Here is an 18,538-nt window from a genome sequence, read left to right as displayed (position 1 = left end):
TTATTTTGTATTGAATTGAGCAGATTTTATCCATTATTCTAACACTTATGCATATAATTCGCATGTTTTATATTTTTCTTCCTAATATTGTGCTGTGATTGAAAACATGCTTCTTTGGCCTTAAATTCGCTAATTTTAATCCTCTCTTATTACCATTCGATGTCGTGATACGTGTGTTAAGTGTTTTCAAGTTTTATAGAGCAGGAATGGCTTAGAGGATGGAAGGAAAGCATGCAAAAGTGGAAGAAACACAAGAAATTTGAGTTTTGAGAAGCTGGCAGCGACGCGTACGCATGGATGATGCGCACACGTGACCGTTGCAGCAAGCAAGCGACGCGTACGCGTGGATGACGCGTACGCGTGACCAAAAATTTGTTCAGCGACACGTGCGCGTGGACGACGCATACACGTGACAGATATCCAACTGAGTCCATCTAGAGAACATGTCCGGAGGGCATTGCCCAGTCAGTAGCTTGAATCTCTCCCAAGCTTCATAAAGGGTTTCACCATCCTTTTGTATGAAGGTTTGAACCTCCACCCTTAGCTTAGTCAGCTTTTGAGGTGGGAAAAATTTAGTCAAAAATCCAGTAACAACCTTGTCCCAAGTATCCAGACTCTCCTTGGGTGGAGAGTTTAACCACAGCTTTGCTCTATCCTTCACAGCAAATGGAAAGAGCATGAGTTTGTATACCTCAGGATTCACCCCATTGGTCTTCACTGTGTCACAAATTTGCAGAAGATCAGAGATAAATTGATTTAGGTCTTCATGAAGGAGCCCATGATATTGGCAATTCTGTTGCACATGAGTAGCTAGTTGTGGCTTCAGTTCAAAATTATTTGCAGCTATAGGAGGCACCATAATGCTTTCGCCATAAAGATCTACATTAGGAGCAGTGTAAGAGCCAAGCACTCTTCTAGGTTGCTCATTCCCAACTGGATTTGCCACATTGGCATTAACAGCATTATTATTATCCATAGTGGACTCTACAGCCTTGTAAAGTCTTGCTTGTTGCAAACGCCTTGATAAACTACTATTTTATGATTTATCTTGTGCTCAATTGAGTGTTTTTATCAGTTCTTCACCCACTTATTCATAATATTTGCATGGTTTTACAATTCCTTCCTTATTCTATGATATATGTGAAAACATGTTTCCTATGCCTTAAAAATATTTAATTTAATTATCCTTTATTACCATTCGATGCCGTGATCTGTGTGTTAAGTATTTTCAGGCTTCATAGGGAAGGAATGGCTTAGAGGACAGAAAGGAAACACGCAAAAAATGGAAGGAACGCACAAAATGGAGTTTTGAAGAAAATGGCAGCGACGTGCACGCATGGACGACGCAGACGCGTGCCTAGCGCAAAACACAAGCTACGCGTACGCGTGACTGACGCGTACGCGTGACAAGGAAAATCTCCAAATGCCGCGCACGCGTGACGGACGCCACGTGCAGAAAATTGCAGAAGTCGCCCCCAGCGATTTCTGGGCTGTTTTTGACCCAGTTTTCGGCCCAGAAAATACATATTAGAGGCTATAAAGTGGGAGAATGTATCAATTCATAAATACAACATTCATACAATTGTAGGTTTTAGATGTAATTTTTAGAGAGAGAGGCTCTCTCCTCTCTCTTAGGTTTTAGGATTTAGGATTTCTCTTAGTTTTAGGATTGTCTCTTCTCAATTCCAAGTTCAATGTTCCTTTAATTTAATTTCTCTTCTACTTTTATTTATTTATTCTAGTACTTTGATTTATCTATTTCTCTTGTTAATTACTTATGTTGCCAAATTGGTTTATGAACCTTCCAATGTTAGATTTGATTTTATATTTAATGCAATTTGAGGTATTCCAAATTTATGATTGCTTTCTTTTATTTATGATATAAATAATTTGGATTTTTTCCCTTTTGGCTTTGGTTGAGTAATTGGTGACACTTGAGTTATCAAACTCAGCTGTTGATTGAAAATTGGAATTTGCTGATTGATTTGGATCCCTCTAAAGCTAGTCTTTCCATAGGAGTTGACTAGGACTTGAGGAATCGAATTGATTAGTCCACTTGAATTTCCTTTATTTAGTAAGGGTTAACTAAGTGGGAGCAATAAACAATTCTCATCACACCTGATAAGGATAACTAGGATGGGATGTCCAGTTCTCATACCTTACCAAGAGTTTTTTCTAATTATTAATTTATTTTTCTTACCATTTAAATTACTTGTTCCCTATTTCAAAAATCCAAAAATATGTCTTTTCCATAACGAATAATAAATCATACTTCCCTGCAATTCCTTGAGAGATGACCCGAGGTTTAAATACTTCGGTTATAAATTTTATTGGGTTTTGTTACTTGTGACAACCAAACTTTTGTATGAAAGGATTATCTGTTGGTTTAGAAACTATACTTACAATGTGATTATTTTTATAAAATTCTTTACCGATAGAAAATCCAGTTCGTCAAAATGGCGCCGTTGCCGGGGAATCGCAATTGTGTGCCTTATTGTTGGTTATTGTAAATATTTTCTTTTGCTTGTTTATTTGTTTTTATTTTTGTTTTTAATTTTTAATTTTTATTAGCTACTATGAGTTCTCACCCCTCTGGCTTTAAGTTTGGATCCAATGTTGTTGTAAGGAATGGAAGCTATAACAGGAACATGCATCAAGGTCAAAACAATCAAAGATGGAAGGAGCCACGAGGATCTGATCAACCTTTTCGGCAACAACACCATCCAAAGTACCATGGACAACGACCATCCCACAATGCGTGCCAAGACAATAGTTATGGTGGACCCTTTCGTGACAACCAACTCCCACCAAATTACTATGGTCAAGAGCCATTCCGAGGTGCGTACCAAGATAATAGATATGTTGGACCCCCTTGTAGTTATCAACAAGCCCCATCATATGCCTATGAACCACCTCCTCAACATAGCTTTGAACCGCCATACTCACAAGCCAACCACAACCATTCACCTCCATATAGCCCTAACCCTTATCCACCCCAATTCCAATCCAATTACTTCCAAGAACCCCCACTTCTATATGCACCATATCCATGCCCATCGAACCAAGAATCACAAGAACGTCTCAAGGACACAGTTAACCAATTTCATGCAACTCTTCATCAATTGGAGCAAGCAATAAATCGATTAGCCCCCAGTACAACGGAGACACTAGAAGCTCCGGTTGACAGTACGGAACATGACTTTGTACTGGAACAAGTGAAGGATGCTGCAATTATCGAAGAAGAAGAATTGGTTGAAGACTTAGGAGATGCTGAACCTCCATGGGAATCAAGAATTGTGGAGAATTCCGCCAAGAAATTTTCAATTGATGCTAAGGAGGATAGTGCACAACCTCCAAAGCATGTATCTTATGAAGAACTAGACGGAACAGATCAAGAAGCAAGTTTCCTTGGTAATGATGATCATGAATCAAGTGATGAACCTGCATCCGAAACGGAACTCTTTAAGCTAGAAGAATCTTCCCCAAGTGAATATGAGGATGATGTGGAGGTAGACTTTTCTGAACCTCCAACTTATGACTTGAGTGATGAGGAAGAAATTGAATACTTTGGTCAAGACATGGTTGCAGTTAAAGAGGTTTGTCAGGAAATGGAAAAATTCACAGCGGAGTACAAGGAAGTGGAGCTTGAAACACCACTGGAAACACCTCTCCCACGGCCATTACCACCCAATACAAACTTCAAGTGGGTAAAATCCTTAGCCTTCATCTTTACTTTCCCACTTGAATATGGCCTGCTTGAAACAGATGGCCAGCTTAGAGCTCTTTGCAACTTTAAGAGTAAGAGGGAGATGGTTAGTAATAGAAGTTGGTATCCAAGGTTCAATACGGTTCCACGCTCCAATTGGAAGTGCAAGGATTGGTATAGAGCTCGATTTAATGGGTTTCGGAAGATTTTTGGGTATCTCAGTGGAAATTCAGGTTACGTACCGCCCGACTGGAAAAGTGAAGATAAAAACAAAGACGGGTACAAAAGCAAGGTTTGGGATCCTGGGATTCATTCTAATAATCAACACCCCTGGAGCCTGAAAACCTGCTTTAACTTGCTCGAAGGCTTTACGTGCCTAGTTTGGGACCCCGGAGGCTATTGAAATTGCAAACATTGGTGGAGATTTCTGGATGAGTTCAAGCACAAGCCACCATAACATGGAGCTCAACAAATGTCCAACTTAAGGACTTTAACTAAAAGTGCTAGGTGGGAGACAACCCACCATGGTATGATCGTTCTTTTTTCAATTTTAATTTTATTTTGTTATTGTTTGTTTTTAGTTTCATTTTATTTTATTTTATTTTATTTTTCCTAGAATCATTCATAACATCCGCATTAGCATCCGCATTCTGCATCTTCTCAAAAAAAAATTACACCACGCGTGCGCATGGGCCACGCGTGGGCGTCGACTCCAAATCGACGTTTCCATCCAACGCCCAGAAAGTTGGGCTGGAATCGTGCGACTGGTGTGCGTTAGGCACAATTGGGCCATGCGTGCGCGTCGTTGTACGCGTCATTCTCACTTACACACACCACACGTGGGCGTGGGCAACACGTACGTGTCGTGTGAAAATTTTTGCCCCCTTAATTGAAACAGAGAGTTGCGCCAAAACGACGCTGGATTTGTGCGTTTAGCACAATCCTAGTCGACGCGTACGCATACCTCACGCGTACACGTCATTTTCACTATCCCTCATTCACACGTTCGCGTCAATGACGCTTCCGCATCGTTGCACTTCCGCCTCATCCACGCTTTTGCGTGATCCACGCGACCGCGTGGATTTAATTTCATTAACCCCCTGACGCGGAAATCCTAGCCCCCTCGCGTCATTTCTTCCCTCCCTCCCTCACAATCTTCTCCTCTCCCCTCCTCCAACCACCCAACCACCACTGCCGACCCAGCCACCGCGCCACCACCGTCGACATCCCCTCGCCGCACCGCCATCACCCCCTCTCTTCCTCTTCTACCCCCTACACCCCCCTTTCGCCCCTACCCCGTCGCCAACCCAACCTCGCCGCCGCACCCTAACGCCGGCCACCACCACCCCAACGCCACACTCCTCCTCGCCCTCCCCTTCTTCTCTTCCTCTCCCTCTCCCTCTTTCACCTCCTCCCTCCTCCGCCTTCACCGCGGCCGAACCAGACCTGCGGCCACCACTTGAACCACCGCGAACCACCCAGCGCTGTCGTGCCGCCCACCAGTGCCACCACACCACCACCCTCTCTCTTCGTTCTATTTCTTTCACTACGCACACCAGGTTCTACTGCACTCCGATTCCTTTCCCGTTCCAGTTAGTTAGTTTGCATACTTTTCAATTCTGTTCAAATTAGGATAGTTAGAGATGCATTTTCGTAGTGGATTTTAGGTGGTTAGGTAGCTAGGTAGCTAGGATGTGGTTAGTGGATTTAGGTCTGATAATTGCACCGTTCTTGCTGCTTGCTTTATCTGTTTCGCAATTCTAAAATTGCTGTGTTGTTGATGTTGCTATTCACTGCTGTTCCATTCCTGTTCGATACTATTTAGTTTCATTGGATCTTAATTGAGTGTTGCCAATGCCTATATAACTGCACATACATTAGCATTCTTGTTGACATTTGCTTTATCCTCATTAACTCAGTAAGCCGAATACATTGCATCCATATCATATATTCTTGCTTGCTTTCTGAATTTGCTAAAGACAGGCTGATTCCTATACCTAATTACTGCTGTTTAGGATTAGCTAAATTACTTATTGCTGTTTTAGATTGGCTAAACTTGCTTATTGCCTATACTTGCTATTTTTGGTCTTACCTGTTCTAGGATTCATATAAGCTGCTAATCTTGCTTAAAAGTAATGCTACTTGCATTATTAGGCTATTTGATTTTCCGGGACCGTCTAATTTATAGCCGGAATGCTGCCCGATTTTTTCCGCAAATTGTTTCACTCAACTCCCATTTACAAATTGGCTTTGGTACTTTTGAACTCTGCACTAATTGGTTTTAACCAAGCCAATTCATGGATGAATGGGCTAGCATTCCTACTCATTCTGGTTCCCTTCTTCGTTAAATCTCATTATTGATGATTTTATTCATTTTGTACTTCTTTTATTTATTTGATTTATCATCTTTAATCTGCATTCTCTGCTTGAATGTGAGTTTCTTGTTCTTTAAATTTGTGCAATTTCTGTTAATTAGGAACTACACTACCATGCCACTAACTTTAACTTCACTTTTTAACTCTTAACTGCTTTAACTTTCTAACTTCTCTCTTAATTTTCAACTAACTACTTTCAACCCATTTCAAGGCATGATTATTGTTGTTCCTGATAAACAAGCATGTCGCATATCATAGATCTTGGATTGTGATCTTTATTTCAATTCTTTGACTTTTCGCTTGCATACAGTCCAAAATTCTACATCTATCTAACTCACTTCATGTTTCTATTGCTATTCTATTCCTCTTTTGCCCAGCTATGCTTATATTGCTCAAATACTATTTGCTTACCTATTTTCCTGCTTTAGTTTAATAAACTGTATCCTGGAACCTCTGCTTTTCAGGATGTCTGACCCAAAAGGCAAAGGAAAAGCCAAAACAAGCACAGGCAAAAGAAAAAGAGGAGAGTCCTCTATGGCTATCCTGGATATACTGCATGATGATTCCTGGCGGGAGAAGAATTTTACTTCGCAGGAAAAAGCTGATCAGTTAGTGCCTGCAACTGACCCAGTCAAGTTTGTAAACCGATACTGTGAACTGAAGTATCCAGTCTTTGCAACTTCAAGGAACCTATATCTGGAAAAGTCCCTCCGAATTCCAGCCGAATTACTACAGTACACCACAGACCAAATCAAACAGAGAGGCTGGTTCTTTCTGGAGAGGAACTTGACTAAGATAAATGCATCCTGGGTCAGAGAATTTTACTGTAACTATTTTAAAACGACCCTGGATGCAGTGCAGCTCAGAGGCAAACAGATTTTAGTTACCGAGGAAGCAATTGAAGATATCCTCCAACTCCAGCCTAAGTCAGATCAGCCAGATAGTTATCAGCAGGCTGAGAAAGATATGAGATTTATGCGTTTTGATTGGAAAGCAGTGAAGCGCACCATAGCTATTGACCCTGCTGTCCCATGGGTCATGGGTAAGTCAACAGTAATCCCAAAAGGCATGAAGATTATTTATCTAAACGATGAGGCTCGACTATGGCAACAAATCCTAAGCAATTATGTGATGCCGAGCACTCATGAGACTGAGGTGCCAGCTGCCATGATTACCCTTATCTGGTGCGTGATGGAGGGCAAGGACCTGTACCTTCCCCCATTTATTCGGTACTCTATGACCAGGGTCCATGTCCGAGGCACTCTGCCCTTCCCCTATTTGATTACTCAGTTGGGCCGCTGAGCTGAGGTACCTTGGGAGCTTGCGGATGAGAAGCCACCAGCCGCCGACTGCAAGAAGATCATCCCACATGGCAGAAAGTTCATGGCTCTGGGCTACAGACCACCCTTTCTCACTGCCTTCGCTGATGCAGCCACATCCTCTGATGCTCCTTCAGCACCTGCCGCACCAGCCACCACCACAGCACCTTCACCTGCTTCCGAGTCCATTTACCACTTAGTGCACCGCCTCTTCGAGCGGCTAGACTAGATGGAGCGCCGCAACCAGCAGTGATATGAGAGGTCTGAGCGTCGCAGCAAGCGACGCTATGAGATTTAAAGCTAATGATCAGGTCGGGCGACACTGACATTTCCTCTGAGCCTGACACACCATCAGAGCCATTTGAGGAGGAGGCGGATGACGAGGAGGAGGATGCACGAGCCGAGGCTGAGCAGGCAGAACCCGAGCAGGCTGCGCCACATCATGAGGAGCCCCAGTAGATACAGCCAGCCGATCCACATGTCCCTTTACAGACAGAGCCTCCGCTTCAGCAGGTAGATCCCCAGACACTCACACAGACTGCAGCACCTCAGGCCACCATAGAGACACCAGCAGAGCACCCTTCCGGAGATGCCACTTCTTCACACCCAGCTTGATTGAGCATCGAGGACGATGCTATTGAATAAGTGTGGGGAGGTCGCCATCTCTGGCAAACTTTATTTTGGTGAACTACTTTCAGACTCTTTATCCTATTTTATTTCCTTTTCTGTATTTTTATTTTATTTTATTTTATTTTATTTTATCTTATTTTTTCTTTCAGTACTTGCACATTCTTTTTTGCTGTATTTCTACTTTATCTCTACATTTTGCACTTTGGGCTATATATATATATATATATCTTAGATATTTAGCTTAATTTGTACTTTTAGCTTATTAGTTGTGATATAGAAAATATAGATTATTTAGTTTATTTTACCTTTTATCATATAATAATTTGGTTTAATTGAAAATAAAGGAGTAAACTAGAAACTTTAGTTTTTTTCAGAATCACAACAATCCATCCACTATATATATAGCAATAAATATTGGTAAATTGACAACATTTTTCAAAAAATATACTTATTTTGATATGAGCCATTCAAAGATTCACCATTGAGTTGAATGGAAACTCTTGATTTCTACTTGCATGATATACATAACTGATATATAGTTTTTGAGCCAAAGAACACACAACCTGTGAGTTTTTGAGCTTAATTATATGGTTACATTATTTAATGATAGTTTTCATTCCTGTGTGTTTCTCCCTTCTTCACTATGATTGCAGACTTTACTTGTTTCATTCTATATGTCCAATATTCAATGTATTTACATTCTTGCATATGATTGAGGCCATTACTTGTTCTTCGCTCACTTATCCCAAATAAGCCTACCCTTTTATGTCACCCTTGTTAGCCTCCTTGAGCCTTTTAATCCCCTTCTGTTCTATAACCACATCACTAGCCTTAAACAGAAAAATAAATTAAAAACCCCAAATTGGATCTTTGGTTAGCTTAAGATAGAGAATGTGTATCCACTAAGTGTGGGAAAACTATGGGAACATAGGTTGATAGGAAAGGATTAAATTAATAAAATAATCAGAATTTGGGTGCATGCTCATGTGAAACTTAAACAATTAAAATACCATGTGCATTGATATAAAAAAAAAATCTCTTTTAGTAAATAAATAAATAAGGGGACAAAATTACCCCAATAATGAGTTTAGTAAAAAAATCAACGCACATGGGATAAAATTAAAAATAATTTGGTTCATGAGTAAGTAATACAAAAGTGGGAAAATTGGGTAGCTAGGCATGATTTTAAAATTGCAGAGAGCATGTATATGTTAGGTGAGATTTTAGACTAATCAAGGATTTAATTTATAGCTCACTTAGCCGTGTGTGTGTGTGTGTATATATATATATATATATATATATATATATATATATATATATATATATATATATATATATATATATATCCTCACCTTTGCCTTAACCCCATTACAACCTTGAAAAGACCTCATGATGTTTGCATGTATACATTGAATATTTGTTGATTGGTTATATGAAGAACAAAGTTTTGAAAAGCATGACTAGAGAAGAATAGAGTGATTAACCCCAAACACTGAGTGACTAGAGTATACACAAATCCAGTGAGGGTTCAATAGCTCATTTCCATATATCCATGTTTGATCATTGATTGTCTTTCAAGTTTGTGAAATCTTTTGATTAACTCAACTCAATTGTGGATGTGTTTTAACATAATTTAACCTTGGCTGTGCACATATGTTTCCTTGAAGAATTTAACTCAATTTAACCACATGTAAGCTTTACATATATAAGTGGATAGTAATTAGAATTGCATGATTCATTTAGGTAGCTTGCATTTAGGATAGATTGCATTGCATAAGATTCCACCATTCCACCTTCACTCTTTTTCATTTTCCCTTAAAATTAGCATGAGGACATGCTATTGTTTAAGTGTGGGGAGGTTGATAAACCACTATTTTATGATTTATCTTGTGCTCAATTGAGTGTTTTTATCAGTTCTTCACCCACTTATTCATAAGATTTGCATGGTTTTACAATTCCTTCCTTATTCTATGATATATGTGAAAGCATGTTTCCTATGCCTTAAAAATATTTATTTTAATTATCCTTTATTACCATTCGATGCCGTGATCTGTGTGTTAAGTATTTTCAGGCTTCATAGGGCAGGAATGGCTTAGAGAACAGAAAGGAAACACGCAAAAAATGGAAGGAACGCACAAAATGGAGTTTTGAAGAAAATGGCAGCGACGCGCACGCATAGATGACGCAGACGCGTGCCTAGCGCAAAACACAAGCAACGCGTACGCGTGACTGACGCGTACGCGTGACAAGGAAAATCTCCAAATGACGCGCACGTGTGACCCACGCGCACGCGTGACGGACGTCACGTGCAAAAAATTGCAGAAGTCGCCCCCAGCGATTTCTGGGCTGTTGTTTTTAGAGAGAGAGGCTCTCTCCTCTCTCTTAGGTTTTATGATTTAGGATTTTTCTTAGTTTTAGGATTGTCTCTTCTCAATTCCAGGTTCAATGTTCCTTTAATTTAATTTCTCTTCTACTTTTATTTATTTATTCTAGTACTTTGATTTATCTATTTCTCTTGTTAATTACTTATGTTGCCAAATTGGTTTATGAACCTTCCAATGTTAGATTTGATTTTATATTTAATGTAATTTGAGGTATTCCAGATTTATGATTGCTTTTTTTTATTTATGATATAAATAATTTGGATTTTTCCCCTTTTGGCTTTGGTTGAGTAATTGGTAACACTTGAGTTATCAAACTCAGCTGTTGATTGAAAATTGGAATTTGCTGATTGATTTGGATCCCTCTAAATCTAGTCTTTCCATAGGAGTTGACTAGGACTTGAGGAATCAAATTGATTAGTCCACTTGACTTTCTTTTATTTAGTAAGGATTAACTAAGTGGGAGCAATAAACAATTCTCATCACACCTAAACTAGGATGGGATTTCCAGTTCTCATACCTTGCCAAGAGTTTTTTCTAATTATTATTTTATTTTTCTTGCTATTTAAATTACTTGTTCCCTATTTCAAAAACCCAAAAATATGCCTTTTCCATAATCAATAATAAATCATACTTCCCTGCAATTCCTTGAGAGACGACCCAAGGTCTAAATACTTCGGTTATAAATTTTATTGAATTTTGTTACTTGTGGCAACCGAATTTTTGTACGAAAGGATTCTCTGTTGGTTTAGAAACTATACTTACAACGTGATTATTTTTATAAAATTCTTTACTGATAGAAATCCAGTTCATCATGCCTCAACGTCCTTTCAGGTTCAGGATCAAAGTCTAACAGAGGTTCCTTGTCCCTGTTCCTGCTCATAAACAGACAGAAAACTAGAAAAAAATGGGAATCTCTACGTTAGAGTGTAGAGAATTCCCTGTGAAGTAACCTGTGAAAAAAATAAAATAAACAACTAACTAATTAAGATAAGCAAATTTCGAAAATTATAAATAATATTAAGCTAAAAGTTATGAAATAAATGAAAAAAAATTGAACAGAAAAATTAAAATAAAATTAACTAGGTAACACCAAACTTAATTTCAGAAATTAAAGAAAAATAAATATATGATGCAATATATATATATATATATATATATATATATATATAATTTTTTTTAAAATTAAAGACAAAAATAAAATAAAACTAATAAAATATAAAAAGATAAAAATTAATAGGAAGAAACAAAATGAAAATAAAAATAAAAAGAACAATAAATCAAGAACGAACGATAGTTTTGAAAAAAAATAAAAAAAAATAAAAGGAAGCAAAAAGAATGCATGGGACAGGGGAATGGGAAATGAAAAACAAGGAAAAATAAAGGAAAAGAAAAACTTGGGAATTAAAAATTAATAATAGTAAAATAAAACGAATTAAAAGAAAAATTATCTAATCTAAGCAATCAAACAACTGATAGTTGTGAATCACAGTCAATTCTCGGTAACGGCGCCAAAAACTTGGTGCAGAATTTACAGTCTACAAACTAACCGGCAAGTGCACCGGGTCGTACCAAGTAGTACCTCAGGTGAATGAGGGTCGATCCCACGAGGATTAATAGATCAAGCAACAATGGTTAACTGATTGGCTTAATTAGACAAACAGAAAATGGTGTTTTGAGTTCAAATGCATTAAACAGTAAATTCAAAATATCAGAAAGCAAGCAGTAATGGAGTTGTGAATAATATATGGAGAAACAGTTAAGACTTCAGAGTTATCTAGTTTCCAGATTGACTTTTCTTACTAACTATTTTAATCATGCAACATTCAATTCTTGGCAAACTATATGTGACTAAACCCTAATTCCTTAGACCTTTTTAGTCTCCTCTAATTCTCATTAACCGCCAGTTCCTTGGTCACTTAATTACAATTAGAAGGTGAAGTTCAATTCTAGTTATATGCCACAGAAATCCTAATTACTCAAATATAAGAGATTATATATCACGTATCCCGTTAAGTCCAGATAATTAGAAATTTAAGAGAATATGTTTTCAAGCTGTTGTTCAAGTAAAGAACTTTTCCAAGTTATACAAGAACTCAATTAGAACAAGGGTCATACTTCCATTCCACCCAAATTCATAAGATAAAGAACGAAAACAATTCTTGAATTATAAATCAGTACATGAATTAAAATAGACAAATAATATTATCAATCCATACAATAGACAGAGCTCCTAACCTTAACAGTGGAGGTTTAGTTGCTCATGGTTCAGAGAGAAAACTAGGATTCAGAAAAACTGTAAATTGCGAAATGAGGTCGAAGAGAAGAGAAGAACCCGACATTTTTATATCTAATCCTAATTAATGTAAAATATTTTTCCTAAAAACTAAATAATATCTTTTCCTAATTATAAATAAAATAAAAGTTCAACCAAAATAAATTAATTGATTCTCATAGCCTTTGGAACATATTGGGGACCACTCCTTCATTAAAATCCACGCTGAACTTGAGAATTCCCAAGTTCAGCGTGGAGAAGGCAGTGGCTAAACTTGTTCTTTTTCTTGAGTCCACGCTGAACTTAGGAATTCTCAAGTTCAGCGTGGAGTGATGCGCGTAACTTCCTTTGGTGCGTTGAGTTGACGCTGAACTTGAGAAAGCTCAAGTTCAGTGTGGAGGAGGCCGAGTGTTCTGGAGAAAAAGTATGTACTATTATATATTGTTGGAAATCTCTAGAAGTTAGATTTCTAATGCTAGTGGAATCACGTTAATTGGACCTCTATAGCTGAAGTTATTCTTGTTTGAGTGCAAGGAGGTCGGGGTTGACAGCATCATTCGCTTTCTTCCTTTTCTGCTACAAAACTCCGTCAAATCCATCCGAATGCTACTTGAAATAAATAAAAATTGCAAACAACTTAAAGTAGCATCCATAGTGGCTAAAAGATATTTAAATCTTGATTAAACTCAATAATTTAAATGCAAATTCACTAGGAAAAGATAGAAAAGATGCTCACGCATAATTTCTCTAGCCCATTCTCGTAACAGATCCAATTTTTTTCCATAATATTATTCCATTTTCCTTTTTTCCTAACGTATAAGTTATAATTTAATTCAAAATTAATTATTTCATTGGAGAAATTAACATCATTACCCTGTGCACTACCCCCAAAAATGTGTATGTGATTTCCCAGAATATTAGCACACTCTTCATTAGCTATAGGGTCTCACCCATTGCCAAGGACTACTTCTTCGCAGAAATGAGTCTCTTGAACTTCTGTTGCTTCATATTTAGATTTAGCCATAGCCACCCTCTGAGAGGTCCGACTCCTGTACTCCTCTTGACTTTCTTCTTCCCTATAGCATAGGCTACTTTCTAAAGCTCTTCCAGGATGCACTTGTATGCTATATACTTTTCTACTAAATTATCTAATGAACACTTCAAATTTTATCCCCTATACTTTTTACTCGATCCATTCTTCAATACAATCCCATACGTACGTATCAATTACGATTCTTGCTGAACTATAAGAGCATGTCTACTCTGTTTTATCGTCTATCATCACTAAGTCTCCCAGAGCCTTCCAATATTCTCAAATGTCTCTCTAGTCTATACATGTGTGAGAATACCCATCATTTCCATTCATATTCATCTGGTAAGGCACTTCGTGAAACCCCATATTAGTTTAAGCTCATCAAAAAGAGATAGCAGCAATTCATTATGAAATGATTCCTCTTTGATAAACTCTATATCAAACGTGAGAATGCACTTATATAGTCCCATATCTCTACATTCTATCCTTTTCGGTCCCTGCCAATTCTCTCAGTTGCTCTATCATCTAGCTGAACTTAATTGGCATAACCTTCCCATTAAGCTCCTTTTTATTCTTGCTTCCTATCCTTTATCCATAGGCACCTCCACGCTTTTCCTTTCCGTTGTCTTATTGGACCTATCGTCATTCACATCCTTGCTAGGCTTACTTCCTTTAGGTTCCTACTGTGTTTGCCTCCACCAATTGTTTACCCCCTTCTCCTAATCCTACTTTTCCTTCTTCTTCGATTCTTGTCTTTTCTCACCTTTTTATTTTTGTTTCTACCAAATCCAGCTATTGTGACCATCATTCTTTTAGTTCCTATGCATACTCCATATAGTTTCTATACGCCCTTACCACACCTCCTTTGACTTCATATTTTACAAATGCAAATGGATACCCGTTTTTCGTCCTACGCTTTCTAGAAACGTACATATCCACCACATTCTCAGTCCATCCAAAGACTTTAAAAAAAATGCTCTTTGATATGTCTCCCAGTAAATTGTCAACAAAAACTAAATGAGACTCCTTTTCTACATCTTTTCACATCTTTATATTTTCCTTTTTTTCGCTACTGTGTCCCTCCTTTCATCTCCATGCCTTTTCTTCCACCTCAGAATGTACGTTTGCCATCCTAGGTTCTCACTATCATTCAAGGCCCCTCCCACCATCTTGTTTTACCCTACATGCTGATCCCGATTCACATCACTCATCAACATATCCTTGTATGAAGCCCCGAGCCCTATTTTTCCCTCCTTGACACCTGGTGAAAACCACCCTTCACTCTCCCCCTTATTTCTTCTCCCAGCATGGTCAAAAGTCTTACTATGTATCACCCTCTTTTGGTCACTCTCTCTCTCTCTCTTACCCGTTCTCTCACCCTCTTTGCTTACATTGTTTTGTCATACGTCAATTTCAATCACTAACGACTAATATTAATTAAATATTAAGATAAAAGAAATACATATTTTATATTTATGCATTTCTAATATTTTTAAAAAAATAATAAGCTAATCACAGATAAATTAGTCATCGCTAATTATCAAAAAAGAAAAAGAAAAAAGATAATATTTATATATTACAAGATTAGTCGATGAATCATCGGTAGCAAGGGTGTGTGTACTAGTGTAAGAAAAGAATATCTAAAGATATAGGTTGTTGTATAGCCAATCTCAATCTTGCATAAGAAGTTCAAGTTCAATTTTGAGGTTTTTATATTGGTGAGAACCCAATATGAGTCATTGCTTAGTCTTAAAAAGACTTGAGGAAATAATATATAAAGTTCTTACGTTGGTGATGAGCTAATTTATGTCAATACTTATTCCTGAGAAACTTGAGAAAATAATATCTATGGTTCTTAAGTTGAGTTTACGATACAATCTGAGTCAAGACTTAGCATTTGAAGACTTGAGAAAAATATATGCTGTATACGTATTCTATAAGCAAAATTCTTAGGTTTTCTTGAGAATTGGACATAGGCATTTGATGCCAAATCAAAATACGTAGATCTTTACTCTTGAAGTTATTATTTATATTTAGTCAAGGAATTTCCTTCCATACTTGTATTTTAACATAAAAACCTCAAAAACAACTTAAGAATCCATGTGAAGCTGTCAAGATCTCAAAAGTGTTTTAACAAAAAAATTTAGTTTCTTAAAATCTGTTTTAAAGAGTTTCAAACAAAGCTTTAATTTTCAAATCTAAACAGTAAACACTAATATATTTCGCTACATACAAGTCTACAAACTTAAAAAGTCTTGAAATTTTTTGTTCCGGATATTTAAAATCCGAAAAATTATGATTCAACCTCTTTTGTCGTGCATTTTTATCAATTTAACAAATATGTTTTTTGGCTACAAAATATTGACTATTCATCTTTTTTTCACCATGAAACATTTTTTCATGTCTAGAATCTTAAGAACACAAAACTAAAAATTCATAAGCATAAAAATTTCTAAGATATGAATACTCAAAACTCTTTTTTTTTTGACAAAAAAAATATGGACCCAAAATCCAAATAATACCTATCAAAAATTGAATTCTAAGTAGAAGGGACAAAAATAATTGAGCAGACAATTGATGATGTTTAAGATAATTGAGATAGATATCACTACTTTGGAGATAAGTGATTTTTCCTCTTTTAAAAGGAAAAGAAATTTCCACGGAATTAGAGTTCTTACTATTCTGGACCCAGCTCCCCAGATCCCCCTTAGAACGGTCAAACTAAACCCGGGTTTTGGGCCACCCACACAGCCTAAAACGGATCAATAACGCCTGGTATCCTAGCCCATCATACGAATTCAAATACCTCCCCTATCTTAGCCAGGTAAGATAAGGTAAGATAACTACCACTAGCTATATAAAGGGGAGCCAGAGGCCCCTTCAGGTACGTCACTCATTCTACACACCTGATACCACTCAGATCCATTTTGACTTGAGCATTGGAGTGTCTTTGTAGGTACCACGTCCCGTCACTCCAATCAGATGATCCGACAACCACCTCGACTCGCAAGTCCCAAATCTATCTCACCACCCATACCAGAGACTTCTAGTACATTAGTGTTGTCTGTTGGGACTGTCAAATCGTGGCAGCATGACGGAAAATCTCGAGGAGCAATCCTCAAGCCATCACCATAACCCAGACCCGTGAAGCCCAACACCGAAACTCTGGGATAGCATTCCTCCGACCTACAGGAGGATAACAAGCACCTGCATCACCAACCAACTCGGCCCGACATCAACCAAATGAAGACAACCGGCTGTCCACTGCTGCCCAACGAACTAGGAAAAAAAGAAATCCAGATAATCCAAGAGCTTTGCTTTAGAGTGCAAAACCTCGAGGGCTGAGTTACTTCCAAGGAGAGATACCATCCCGAACACGCGAGCCAAGCAATCTCCAGAACCCGGTCGCATCAGAAAGCCAGAAACAATTGGTCACCTAAAGAACAGCATGGGAAATGATGCGACTGGAGCAAATCTAGAGATCCAAAGCACCGATGCTACGAGGATAACCAAAGGCATCGTCGGGAGGCCAAGTGAACAAGAAGCGAGCACGTGATAATGGGAGCTATCCCATTCACACAAAAAATCCTAAAAGCCAAACTCCCTAAAGGTTTTGACAAACACACCGACATGAAGTATGATAGAACCAAGGATCCCTAGGAACACCTAACGGCCTTCGAAGCCAGGATGAACCTAGAAGGAACCGCTGATGCGGTCTGATGCAGGGCTTTTTCGGTAACTTTAACCGGCCCTGCGATCAAATGGTTCAACGGCCTCCCGAACGATTTGATAGCCAGTTTTTACGATATCTCCAGAAAGTTTATGGCCCAGTTCACCACTAGGATCACCAAAGCAAAGCACCCAATCAGCCTACTCGGAATTACCCAAAGGCAAGACGAATACACGAGGAAATACCTCGATAGGTTTAATGATGAATGCCTAACGGTCGACGGACTAACGGACTCGGTCACCAGTCTTTGTCTAACTAATAGCCTCATGAATGAAGACTTCCAAAAGCACCTCACTACCAAGTCAGTATGGACCATGCATGAAATCTAAAGCGTCCTGAGAGAATACATAAATGACAAAGAGTTAAGCCAAGTCGTGGCCACCAATAAATGGCAACACAGCACCCCGTAGTAACCCACCACCAAAAGATAATCCAAAAGAACACCCCAGACCCGCTACTACCAACTGACTAACCAGGATAGAAAAGTTCACGAATTACACCCCCTACATGCCCCATCACAAAAATCTACTACCAAATAGTGAAACGAAGCATCGTTCTGAAAGCACAGCAACTGAAGGAACAGACAGGCGGCAACAAGAGCCTATACTACAATTACCACTAAGGATACAAACATAAAACCCAAGATTGCTTCAACCTGAAAGACGCCCTTGAAGAAGCATTTTGAGACGGCAAACTCTCCGAGTTTGCTAATATCATCCGAGAACCTAGGAGAGCTGAAAGTGAAAGATCATCAGAACGCGAAGAACGCAATCCAGGGGAAATACGGCAGGCACCCTAAGAAAGTTTAGAAACTGACCCCACCATAATCGTAAACATCATCACTGGGAAGGACACGCTAGAAAGGTCAAAAGTAGCACTAAAAAAGGATCTCAAAGCCCTAGTCGTAAGAAATCAAGCACCAATATCCTCGGGTTCAACGGCAATGACATTCTCCCCTGATGACTTCTAACACAGCACCTCGGCGGAGGACGCCCGATTCGTCATCTCGGCAATGGTCAGAACCGGATTGGTGAAACGAATACTGGTCGACACTGGGGTTGATTCCAACATTCTTTTTAGAGGAGCCTT

The 18,538-nt window shown here is 38.5% G+C and overlaps 1 non-coding gene across 1 annotated transcript; it reads left to right on the top strand.

The window, feature by feature from the left end:
- Nucleotides 1-440: 440 nt before the first annotated feature.
- Nucleotides 441-547, top strand: LOC112724447 (small nucleolar RNA R71). The gene has a single exon (XR_003163608.1). It is a non-coding gene; the product is annotated as a small nucleolar RNA R71 (small nucleolar RNA).
- Nucleotides 548-18,538: the final 17,991 nt, after the last annotated feature.

Source organism: Arachis hypogaea, chromosome 11 (assembly GCF_003086295.3).
Source record: "Arachis hypogaea cultivar Tifrunner chromosome 11, arahy.Tifrunner.gnm2.J5K5, whole genome shotgun sequence".
Classification (NCBI taxonomy): domain Eukaryota; kingdom Viridiplantae; phylum Streptophyta; class Magnoliopsida; order Fabales; family Fabaceae; genus Arachis; species Arachis hypogaea.
The sequence above is the reverse complement of the archived record's forward strand: the minus strand, read 5'-3'. Positions and strand labels throughout refer to the sequence as shown.